The sequence below is a fragment of the Grammomys surdaster genome, unplaced genomic scaffold, assembly GCF_004785775.1.
Source record: "Grammomys surdaster isolate TR1022 unplaced genomic scaffold, NIH_TR_1.0 62, whole genome shotgun sequence".
In the NCBI taxonomy this organism is placed as follows: Eukaryota; Metazoa; Chordata; class Mammalia; order Rodentia; family Muridae; genus Grammomys; species Grammomys surdaster.
The window spans coordinates 6,927,355-6,940,374 of NW_021604564.1; the positions used below are offsets into that span (position 1 = coordinate 6,927,355).

Consider the following 13,020-nt stretch of genomic DNA (forward strand, 5'->3'; position numbering starts at 1 on the left):
CTCCCTCCCTCCCTCCCTCCCTCCCTCCCTCCCTCTATCCTTCCATCCCCTTTTCCATCCCTCTTCCGGAAAGATTATCTTTCAGTAGGTTTTCTAGCCTTCTGGCTCTTATGATCATTCCTATCCCTCTTCTATCCTCGGTCTTTAGTGTAAAAGTTATGGAAAATAGTTAATGCTGGTTGGTTGTGGATTGTCAGATGATACATACGTCCTTTCTGCCTTCTAAAATGTTTAGTACATGATAGCTTTTAGTACAATACCTCATAGTTGAAAAGCAAAACAAAATTAACACACGCACACACATCCCTACACACTAGGAAGGGCTCTGGGAGTATAAGAAGCATGATTATATGACCAATTCACACAGTACACATGTATAAAAATATCAGAGTAAATTCCATTAATATGTACAGGGAATGAATATATACTAGGACAATTTTAATTGGAAAAAAATGATTCAGAACAATACATTTAAGGGATCAGGCAGAGACCTAAGCAGCTGCAGTGTAGTGTGTTGTAATGGGGACATCAGCTCTGTTCTGTTGGCTGGAATATACTTTAGCCTGTGTAGCCTGTGAACAATTTGAATCTAAGTGTGGCACAAGAACCAGCCTCCCAGAATTCCAGTGAGCAACCACAAATTGACAAAATAAATACTGTGCCCACTTAGACTCATAATAAAAAATTATAGCTTGTGTTCTGTTTGTTTATGAATAGATGGGAAATTTTAAAAAGAAAGGAAGAGAGAATGAAGGAAGTTGTTCTTCCACAACTACATTGCCCCACATTCCTTCAGGCAAGTAGGCCTGCTGGGACTAGTATATGAAAGGAGGGCGGGACATGGGGTGCGGGAAGCATCAGCTTAGAAACAGTTCCGGGAACAGAAGGAATAAAAAGACTCTGAAGTTAGAGGAAAGGGTGTGCAGTCTTCCTGAAAGACATGGGAAGAGAAGCCAGCCTTGCCAAAGGAAAGCGAAGCTGGAAATTTAATTCTAATACTGGAGTTTTAGCTAATTGTTCTAACAACAGGACCCTGCAAAGCTATGTGTGTGTCTGTGTGACCAAAGGTTAGCCTCAACCTAGAAGGTCACTCCACGTGTGACATTTGTCGTGTTTCCTAAGAGAGGCTCTCTCACTTGGTCTAGGACCCATCAATTCAGCCAGCAAGCCAGAAAGACATGTCTACCTCTGCTTCCCTGGTGCTGAGACAACAAACACGCCACTGCACAGGACTTTCTCATGGATTCTGAGGACCAAGCTTAAGTCATCCATCATGTTTACAAGACAAGCTCTTTACCCTAGAGTCATCTCCCTGGCCCAAAAGGTTTGATTGCAAAGTAACACAATATAGTAGAAGTGAAGGATGCTCAGAATAGTTTATTTGCTACTGGGGTACACTCCTAGGTCAGGCAGGCCAGAGTTCAAAAAAGTAATGCTAGTTCATCTAGTTAGCTCTGCCCTCATCCAGTACAGCCTTAAGTCTAGCCCACCATTTAGGAAGATATAAACCTCTAGTTTTATTCAACAAGAGCTAAAAAATTGGATTTAGAGAAACTCCTAAATTTGAAATGTTACCAAAGGTAAGAGTATTCTTTAAGGATACTGTACAGTAGCCACACGAAGCAGGAAAAGTTGTGACTGTCACGACAGCCCCTTTAATTTACACTCCTTTAACATGTAAAAAAAACAAAACAAACCTGTTCAGCCTGTCAATGAGAGACAGATCCTGCTGTGTACCAGTCACCAAGGATTAATATATATTATATTCATATATAATACCTACATAAGCATATATGTGTATATATGATATATTTCCTAAAACTGTATCATATACACATGTATAAGTCTTTTCTTTCTCGTGTGTGTTTGTGAATTCAGTAGAGTGTTTGCCACAGTGTATACATCATAGTGCATGTGTTAGAAGACAACCTTGGTGTCGGTCTTCATTTGCCACCTGGTTTGAGACAAGGGTGAATGCCAAACAAGCTGCCAATTGTCTCCACCTTGCACTTGCCCACAGGGCCTTGCAGTCCCATGTCTGTTTTTTTGCATTGGTTCCAGTAAACCTTATTCAGATTATCAAGCATTTCCCACTGAGCATCTCCCCAGCCCACAAGATATATTTTTAATGCTCATGCTGTGACAAGCAAGCAAGAAGCCATCTTCTGTTTGTCAAGCATGACTGCTGACTTTGCCAGCTATTAGTAACATGCCCAAGCACGCTGCATACGGTTCTTTCCCACTTTAGTTCAGAGGTAAAGATTATGTGTGATGATGCCACCTGTCCAGTTCCTGCCATTGTGGTCACCATTAAGGGGAATGCAGTATGTGAGTTTCAGTGTCTTCATGCCACCAAAGCCTTTTATAATCCCTGGGCTGAACCTGTGCAGCTGCGTCCACTTTCAAACAGCCTTACTCTGCCTTTTCTCTAGAGAGTGTTTGCAATGAATATTGCCTGGGCTTGATTTCAACCATGGACAAAGAAGTATCAGGATACTGCTGGCAGCCTCATCAGGGTACATCCAAATTATAGAAGAGTCCTATGGAAAGGGAAAAGTTTTGTTCCAACAGGTTTCCAAAAATGGAGGGTGGAGGGGAAGAGAAGTCTGGAGGAGGAAGAACGAAGAGACAGAAATAAAAATTATCAATGAAACTCCCCAGCTGCTTTTCCCGCAGCCTGCATGAAGCCTCTTCATCTTTTTCATCAAAGTGCAGCACGCATGCACTGTCTGTGTGCAGATCGGCTTAAGGCAGCTCTGCTATTTTAAGGTGAGATTGTTTGAATTTGACTTTAAAAGATTAAATATCTCAGAGTTTCCTTTTGCACCATGCCACAGAAGGGAAGTAGCAACTTGAACCTGAAGAAATAGTATTCGGGAAGTGGTCCCTCCTGCTTAGAACGGTTTTCTAAAGGGAAGAGGTTTGCAGCCCATATAGCTCTCTTCAGAGGGAAGCAGGGGTTCTGACCTTCACAGATTAAATGGAAAGTCACAGCATAAATGCCAAAATCAAATTATCTTCCAGTCCCCCAAAGCTCTGATTTATTTAGCTTAGGTAGACATTGTTTCCATCCATTCAATATTATAAACGTATATATTCATAAATTCATTTAACTTCTCAGACTCAGAATAATTTCCAAAGAGAAAAGACCATTTTGGATCACTGTCTAAGGCTGTTTTGTTTTCTTCTGAAATTTGTCATTTTAATATATTTCCAAGGCTTCTGGTAAACTATCTTGGTCTTTTCACCTATAAACCTTTTAGTCACAATTCTCTGTATGTGTGGCGATGACTTGGACTCCCTTTCCATTTTAGAATATAAAAGTCATTTAGCTTGATATAATCTCATTTGTCCTGTTTTGGTTTTGTTTCTGATACTGCTGAAATTTTTATCTAAAAAAAGTCCTCATTCAGATTAAAGTTATAATGTACTTATCCATTGTTGTTTTTCCAGTAGTACATGATTTTAGGGCTTACAGTTTAGTCTTTAGTCCATTTTGAGTTGATTTTCATACAAGGTGCCTTGTCTGCATTCTTTTGCATATGGATAACTATATTCTGAGAACTGAACTTGTATCTACTGCTGGGACAGTCTATGGTCTTAATGGTTGATCACTTTCCCAACCACAAATAGAAACTTGTAATTGTTAACAAAGGAATAGCTAGAAAAGAATGGACATAGAAACATAAAATTCTTGTTTTATATTTAGGAGAAGCAGTCTTCTTGAATAGGTGATCAAAAATCTATAAAATTCGTTTCAAATTTTGGGCCTAAAAGAGCAACAGGATTTAATCAGAGGTATTCCTTTGTGAATTTTATATTGACACACAGAAATGGTCAAGTGGGTTGTTTAAGAGGCAAGGGTACAATTTAGTGACTCGAGTACATACAATTGTGTAGACAAGCTAGCCTACACAATAGAATAAAATATGTGTAGTTGTATGCTGCAAAGCTTCAGGAATTGATGTGACTGGGTCAGACACACAGACATATACACAGACAAGTTGGTTTTGGTGGGTTGTGCTTGTTCCAATGGACCAACTATGAGAGCAACCTGGAAATGTAACACATTTATTTTACACATCTGTATCAAAAAATAAACATCTGCAGGCGATAAATCTAACAAGGGGATAATTAATATCCAGAATGTATAAATATCTCAAAAAGTTATATTAAGAAATAAGTGAAAATGAAAAAAATGTATTGTGACCATACTCACCAGCCTGTCCTAATTCATTCCATATCCTCCCCACACTCAACTATGTGTCTTTTTCCCCCTAAACATAACAAATCCAATTTGTGTTCCTCATGAACTCTTAGTGTTTTACCAACCACTGAAACATGATCTACATACCAAAGTCTAAGTCTTCAAATAAATCTGATTCTCCATCTCCCAAGATGCTATAACTTGCTAATGTCTCCTTGTCTAGGGGTAGGACTTCATGCCTACCTCCCTCTCCATGGTAAGATATTTCTGAGTTGAGCTTTTGCACGTTATACAGATGCTGGCACAACCGCTCTGAGTTCATATGTTCAACTTCCCTGCTGTGTACAGAAAACCCCATTTTGTTTTAGTTTCCACCACCACCCTTTCCACAGTAATCCCTGAGCCCTGAGAGGGAGAAGTGTGATACAGATGTTCCATTTAGTAGGGCTGAACATTCCACAGTCTCTCATTCTCTGCATCTTGACATATTGTGGATTTCTGTATTAATCTTCATCTGCAAAATGAAGCTTCTCTGGTGAGCACCTCCTGTATTTCACCATGTTCTATGACTCAAATATGTACAGTCTTCAGCAATGAGTACCTTTATTGTCAAGGTAAGTCTGAAGAATAACCAAGAAGACTGGCAACAACTTATAAAATTGGGGGATCTATGGGACTGCATTAGCCAACAAGTCCAAAAGAAGTAAGCCATTTCTGGTATTGAGATTTCTATTTGTTAATCTATACAGTTGAGAAAGGTCATTATTGCCCTTCTGTAGGGTACTACTAATTTAATTGTTTTTCCAATGTCTTTCTGTTTCTTCTTTTACATCTTAAGCTTCCTTTAGAAAAAAAAAATTACTTTTTCAGTTAATACACAAAAGTGTGCATTGAGATACCCAGGGGAAATCAGAGTGTATCTGTTTACAATCTCACAAAAGAATATGGTCTATCTCAGTACAGACATGAGGAGTCACTGAAGGCTGTAATAGACATTCCTGTGTGGGAAAGGGTCACTCTGATGATCAAGTATGGTCTCAGCTTTGGAACACACATGGTGTCAGTAGATCTTAAAGTTCTATGTCAAATTCACTTTGAGAAAAATAATTAACTGCTTAAAAAACAAAAACAAACATAAAAACCCATAGGATTTCCTTCCATGCAACCTACAAATGCCTACATTTTATTTCCAATGCCCTTTCATGGACTCAGTTTTTAGGCTCATGCATTTTTAGAGCTAGATTCATACAAAGTAACCTCATACTCTGATTCACTCTGTCAAAAAGCCAATTTATTCATGTAAAACTGTAGACATGCTTTGGTCCAGGAGCTAGGCCAACTGTCTGCACATCCCTTCTGGTAGGTAGAACTATACAGGAAATCAAATTCCGGATCAGGCGGCTTCCTGAGGATTTTAGAAATAGAACAAAGAGGGAGATGTTATCAAGTCTTAGCAACCTGATCAACTTCCCTTCTCCAGTCGAAGGATAATTATGTCTACCTTCCCATTTTTAGGCACACCCTTTTGTTTAGTATGTCACAGCATGAAATGGGAAGTAGGTTCAAAGAAAATAGGAATATGTCACCCATATAATATTATTTAATCTGAATCAATTAAGTGCAACAGAAAGCACTACAGGTCTCTCTCATGTCCAAAAGACATTCCTGTTAGGATCTTCATACTTTTTGAAGATTAGAGAATAGCTTTTTTTAGCAATGATTATGCAAATTTGCTTCTGAAATAGACTATGATGTAATTTGAATGCTTCTGGCTTAATTTCAAAGACAGACATTTCCTTTGTCTCCAAGTTCTGTGAGCTCATCCTGATTGGGAATTCCCAGAGATCTCACATCAGTTATGACATTCTCTCTAGGTATGCTCATTTTTATTTGACAGGCTAGATATACTACATACATGGCACATAAAGAAAACAATTAAATAAACATATATACAATAGCATCAGCAAAATTTCTTTGCTTGGGATCTTCTCAGATTATTTCATTGTGTTTGCCTTGTTAGAGTAAGACATCAAAGCACAGGAACACCTTCAGATAGCAAGGGTATAATATTCTCTATTTGGTGATTCACATGAAATGCCCCCCATAAACTCACATGTTTGGACAGTTGGTCTCCAGCTGGTGGTGCTGTTTGAGGAAAACAGAACCTTTAGGAGGAGGAATCTTGTTGGTGTAAGTGAGCCTTGAGATTTTCTGTCTTGGCTCTACTTCCTGTTCACTCTCAGCAGCTAACTGTAAATCCAATGTAACCAGCCACCTTCTGGTTGGCCTGCCATGCCTTTAACACTTGAGTGGACTGTATGCCTTCAAGGCTATATACCAAAATAAACAAATAAACCCTTTCTTCTTTAAGTTTTGCTTGTCGGATATCTGGTCACAGGATGGAGATAAAAATTCTCTATCTCTCTCCCTTTCTTTCTCTCTGACTTCCATTCTCACTCGGAATCCTATTCAAAGCTGAGAAGCATGAATTCCCCAGAGTATGTAGTTGGCACAGTGACACAGCAGAAATCTCACCCTCTGTTGGCAAGTTTTCTATCACTGATGTTAACAGTAAGGGAGATGGGAAAGCAGGAAGGATTTGGGAGTGAGGGAATAGATGGAAGAAGTGAACTTTGTCTTGTGCTTTTGTTTTGAAGGTCCAGGTGAGATACAGAGTTTTTCTAAGGGTTGAATACACAATGTCAAATGTAAGGACTGGGTCTGGGGCACAGGTTAGCACAGACCTAAGAGGGAAGTCCCCAAGCAGACTGTCAGTGCCCCACAGCTGTACAACAGAGATGCAAAGAAGCAGAAAGAGTCTAAAGTTAGCATAGGCAAAGCAATGACAGAAAAAGTATACTGTCCCACTGGGAATGGGGTTATGGAAGGCAGTGAATACAGTTAATGAGTCTTGGTTTCCTTTTTAAGAAGAGCTGAGATGTGAAGAAAGCTAGGCTAGGGTTTGGGACATCAGTGTAAAGCAACGTGAGGGCTAATCATACCAGAAAGCCCAGTGAGCAGAAACTGACACTTCAGGACTAAACACAAAGTCAAAGTCTGAATCCCCTTTCAATCACTTGCTTCAGAAGAGACTTCTCAAAAATTAGCATGAGGAATTCTGTGTGACTCATTATCCTCAAAGCTCTTGAACACTTATATCTCCCTGGAAGTGGTGAACAGGAAACAGGATGTATAAGAGTCTAGGATTTACAAAAATTTCACCTAGACTTGGCAGGACTCCTGAATGGTAGAATCTCCCAGGATTCTGCTTTGCTTTGTTTTAACATTAAATGGAAGCCTCCAACAGTCTATGTTCTGTATTTTAAAAACATGCTGGAGTGTGCCAAGAGTTTAATTTATATTTTGGACAAAATGGTATTATTGAAATTGATGGCTTTTTTTTAGTAAATACTAATTAAAGATGTGCATGAGAGAAGATCTGCATTTCTATGATATCAAAGGAAATTGCCTTTTCAGGACAAACACAAATGTTATAAGGGATCTTTCCCATTACATTATTAGAATCTTTATGCTGTATCTGTTCAACTTAGCTCAGTGCTTCTGCATTAGAACCCCACCAAATATCTCCACCAAATGTAACAGAGGAAAAGTTCCCCTCTTTTCCCTTTAAAAAATTTTCAAAGAAAGCTAAAATAGTTGCATTAACAGATATTAAATGATGTTTGTAAAACTCAAGTGATTTTAACACTGGTTAATGTAAAGCCCAACCAATTCTGTTTTTGAAGCAACTCCATTTTTCTTTCTTTTTTTTTTTTTTTGCAAGACCAGAGGCTAAATTCCAATTCCAGAAAGGAAATCCCAAGTCCACTTGAGCAAACATCCTATAACAACCCATTAGCAACAGCCAGTCAGGCTATAATAGCAGTATCAAGGTACATAGAGATACCCTAAAACATCCTGCAGAAAATAGATAACCTGACCATCCCATTTTTTAGGTGGTTTGGCCCTCATGTTTGGTTCCTGCAGATTGTGCCAGAAATGCAGTTTTTAAAATATTAACTGTTGGGAGCCGACTCCTAGCCGAATGTAGCTATCATCTTTACAGCCATCTAGAGCCATATACCCTGACAAGAGACTTGTTTTCAACAGCCTGCAATAGCTGAGCACACTCTGATAAACATCTTGTTACACTGTTTAGTGCCCCCAGCTGCAAGGTGCACCTGGTATCCATGGCTACAAGGCATGTGATGTAGTGCCTTCAGTTGAGCTTGTCCACGAGGGCAAGTCACATGGTAAAGGGTTTAAATACCCAGGATTTCCTTTCTATAGAGGAGAATATAGGAGGATAGAAGAGAATATAGGAGAATAGAGGAGAATAAAGAAGAGATTTGAAGAGACTCAACCAGACTCTGTCTTGTATCCATCTTTTGCGTCTTTCACCCTTCCTCCATCCCCACTCTCTCTCTTGCTAGGCCTTGACCTGTGGACCAGAGCAGCAGAACAGGCCGTTACAATTAACTTGCTGGCCTGTATGAAAATTCCCCAAGCTTGCTATATTCACAATGAAAACTCTGTACTGCTAGACTCTCACTCTGACCTGCTGCAGTGGGGATTATAAGGAACCTCTAGAGAGCTCATAATAAAAACGCTTATGCATTTACATCAGAATTGGCTCCTCATTGGTCCTTGGGTCACTGCAACTTGGACATAACAGTTAACATCTCAACACAAGAGCTATGTTGAAGCCTTAAGTGATTTTGTTTGTTTTATTAGTTGGTTTGGTGTTTGGTTTGGTTTGATTTTCCTTGTACTTCTACAACAGTGAATTAGCAGTACAACTCTGGAAAAAGTCACCATTTCACCTGTTTTCTTATGCAAAGCTACTCCAAACAAAACTCTGAATTCCTAACAGTTAGGTCCTACTCCTTTAAGGCCTCAGCCAGTTGTCATTTATGTTAGTGCACTCAGGCTGCTATTAGAAAATAGCCCCCGTTATACCATTTATAAACAACATATATTCACTTCTCACCTTGCTAGAGACTGGCAAGTTCAAGTTAAAAGTGACTACAGATTCAGTGTCTATTGACAGCCTGTTCATCATTGATAATAATCACTTTCCTTACTGAGTAGAAAGTATGAACAAACTCCCTCAGGCCTCTCTTCCGAGGACTGAAGTCCAAGCATCACTGCGACTTAATTAAGTTCCAGATGTTAAGTTACAACATCGCTGTATGGGGAATGAAGATGCAATGTCTATCAGAAATTACGGATGTAAAGATTGAGACCATAGCCAGTATTGCTGATCCATACTTTTAATCAAAACTCTAGAGTGACCCTGATCTTCAGATCAACAAATAGCCCAAGTAGTAAGCAACAAATCCACATATCCCTTTGGATAAAATAGAGCACCAAGTTGTAGGGGCTGGTTCTAATGCTCTGATTAGGAACGAATGTTGAAGATCCTGTTCCTCAACTGGTTCTTGGTTGATTAATAAAGATGTTTGTGGCCAACAGCTGGGCAGAAGAGGAGGAATTTCCAGTTTTCTTTAAAGCAGGCTAGCATATTCAGTGGGAGGAAAAAGAGCCACCATCCTTTGGAAAGGGAGAGAGCAGCCAGCCATGTGGGATCTCAAGTGCAATGGCCATTGGCTGCTTCCCCAACTGGGCCTGGGGTAGCAGATGGGAGATTGGAAATACAAATAAGGTGAAGACAGGTTTAGGATGTTGAGCTAGGAGTAAGGTAACTGAATAACCAAGCTGAGGGCAGAATTAATGATGTTGAGCTGGGAGTGAAGATAAGGGCACATTAGCTGTGGGAGGCTTAAAGTATCCAGGCATTGAGCTAAAAATAAGTGTGTGTGTGTGTGTGTGTGTGTGTGTGTGTGTGTGTGTTTCATCAGAGGTTCCAAGGTTTCCTGGGTGTGTGTTTTTTGTCTTTGGATCCAAGGGAACCTGGGTGGAGCAGGTAGCATGAGGTCCACCCAGAATTTAAAGCAGGGTAGTAGAAACTACACACTACATCAAGCATTTGGGGATCCCAGAAGCATGAGGTGGTCTTTTCAGGTTATTGCCTGTCTGTTTTGTCCCCACATACACTTTCCATTTGTTCCTGGAAGGGGAAACTAACATAAACAGAATGTCTGGAATGCTTAGAAGCTTAATGCTGGGTCTGGCCAGTGAAAGGTACCAGCAAGAGGTGGAAGGGCTGAATGACCGAAGTGTGGGTTTCTGTTTCTGAGTCCCTCCCTGTCTAGCTTCACTTTTTGTCAGGGGATCATTTGTGTTCTGCAACATGCCTTTACAACATGATTCTCCTTTGGATCTATGGATAGTAATAGGTTCCACCAATTGCTAATCTTTGGATCCTTTGTCAGTTCCGTTGACCCAACCCAAGTAGTGATGATAGCTCTTTCTGTTAAGTCTAACACTGTTGAATATATCACATGCCTTTGCTACTGCTTTCTGCCCTGGAACTTGCAAATTCATGCTGTTGGACAAAGGATGTGCAAAGGAGGCTGATTCCCTACAGAGATGATAATGTTCTCACTGCCAAAACTCTTAGAAGTTGGACACACTACTATACAAATAGATCATCAGATAAATAACAGAACTCCACATAAAGTAAGTGCTTCGTGAATTCTAGGAGCATTAAGAGCTATGTTTAGAGGATGGAGAGAGTCATACATGGGAACAAAGTAGGAAATGTTTCAGAGAGAGTAAGATTTGAACTGGCCTTAAAGGGTGAGTTATAGATTGGGGATGTAGCTCAGTCAGTAAAATGCTTGCCTAACATACCCTGGTTCCATCCTCAGCGGGGCATAAAACTAGCATGGTGGTGCCCACATGTAGTCCTATTACTTGGCAGGTGGAAACTGGAGATTCAGAAGTTGGAGTTCATTCTTGACAACACAGATAGTTCTAAGCCAGCCTGAGATGGATAAAACACTGGGGGGGGGGGGGCAGAATATGTGACAAGAATGAGTTACACTTGAGTCAAAGGAGAAAGAAAGAAAGAAAGAAAGAAGGAAAGAAAGAAAGAAAGGAAGGAAGGAAGGAAGGAAGGAAGGAAGGAAGGAAGGAAGGAAGCCACGACTGTTGTGACCAAATCTTGGGGGAAGGAAAGGACACAGGGAGTAAACACATTGACTAAACACTGGTAAATATCTCATTGACTTCTGCCAAACTATCTTTTTTTTATGTTTTCAGATAAATTGTTTGGGGTTGGAGTATAAATGTAAACTGTCCTCCACAGGCTCATGTGTCCCTAGCTGGTGGCATTGTTTTGGTGGTTATAGATCTTTTAGGAAATGGTGTCTTACTGGAAGAAGTTGATCACTAGTGATTAAAGTTTATAGCTAGCCCTACAGTCTATCTGCTTGGCTGCTTGGTGCTTCCTGACATGGAAGGGAATGTGACTAAACTGCTTCTGTCCCTCCCATTACTGTATCTCCTTGAAGAGATAGCCAAAATAAACCCTTCTTCCCTTACATTGCTTCTTCTTTGATATTTAGTCATAGCAACAGAAAAGGAATTAATTCAGTGGGTATATCACACACACACACACACACAAACACCCCTAGTCTGAGCATAGCCCCTTCCTGTAGTCAGAACCATCATGACAACACTTCAACAAGGGCTCTTCCCACGGGCTCTCCACAGAGGTCAAGAACAAAATTGCATAACAAGTATGATCATCAGAGGAATATCTGCTACCTGGATAGAAGAGGTGACAAGCCTGGGCATTTCCACCAGCTTCCAACTGTGACTGAAAGATAACATCATCCACAGCAAACTCATAAAAAATATAAAAATAAAGCCAGGCCCTGTAACATCAATGAATCTTTACTAAACTAGCCTCAGTTAGAGAGTATCTGCAAATTTATTAAAGCTATGAAGGCTTAAGGTATGAATTCCTATGACATATTTGAAGCAAATGACACTTTTGAGAATGTCAATATGACCCGGGTTCAGGCTATACTAGTGGCTCTAGCAGGTCTGTTGTAGACAAAAGGATTCCATACAGCCATTGACATTGGCATTATGGATGCAGACAAACAAAACAAGATGTTTTTGATGAAGGCAAATTAAAGCCTGCCCAATATGTAATTGGTTTACAGATGGGAAATAACAACTGTGCCAGCCAAGGTGAGATGTTAGCACCAGGTACCAGAAAAGACATCTACAACCAGAAGCTAACATTACAACCAGTGGATAACTCCACCATTTCTCTACATATAGATACCAACAAAGTTGCTTGCCAAAAAGAAATGAGCATGTATGGGCTTGGGTGACAGTTGTGTGACCTCAACTTCTGTGCCTCCCCCACAAAACCTGTCATTTACAACAAAAGTCAGGGCACAGGAACAAATGGGTTGGAGATCAGTGGTAGTGATTATCAGGCAAAATACCCCTATGAATATCACGTTGAGTACCTGGATGAGTATCCTTAAGAATACCAATATGGTGATTGATTATTAGAGTCACACACAGAAGAGTAATATTTAAGTTCATTGTTTTTATCCAGTGAGACTCAACCTAGCCTTAAATAATTCTTTTCTTGTCTACCTAAAATACTATTATACTTAATGTACCTTAAAAAAAAAAAACCTTACATACATTCTTTTTTCCTTTTTTCTGTCTTCTCCCTAAATAGTAGCATTTAGTGCTAGAACATTTAAATCCCATAATATAACCAATACTTTGTATATGAAGTAAAGGGGGTGTTATGAAAGCACAGACAGTTCTTTGATTAAAGATCTATGTATTGTTTTACAATGTTACACTTAAACTGATATTTTCAAACAATAGGAAACTAGTTTTCTTTTTTACAGTTTAGTGTGTATCTGGCATGT

General features: G+C 39.7%; 1 pseudogene; it reads left to right on the forward strand.

Annotated features, from left to right (window-relative positions):
• Nucleotides 1-12,639, forward strand: part of LOC114614308 — a 122,759-nt pseudogene extending 110,120 nt beyond the window's left edge.
• Nucleotides 12,640-13,020: the final 381 nt, after the last annotated feature.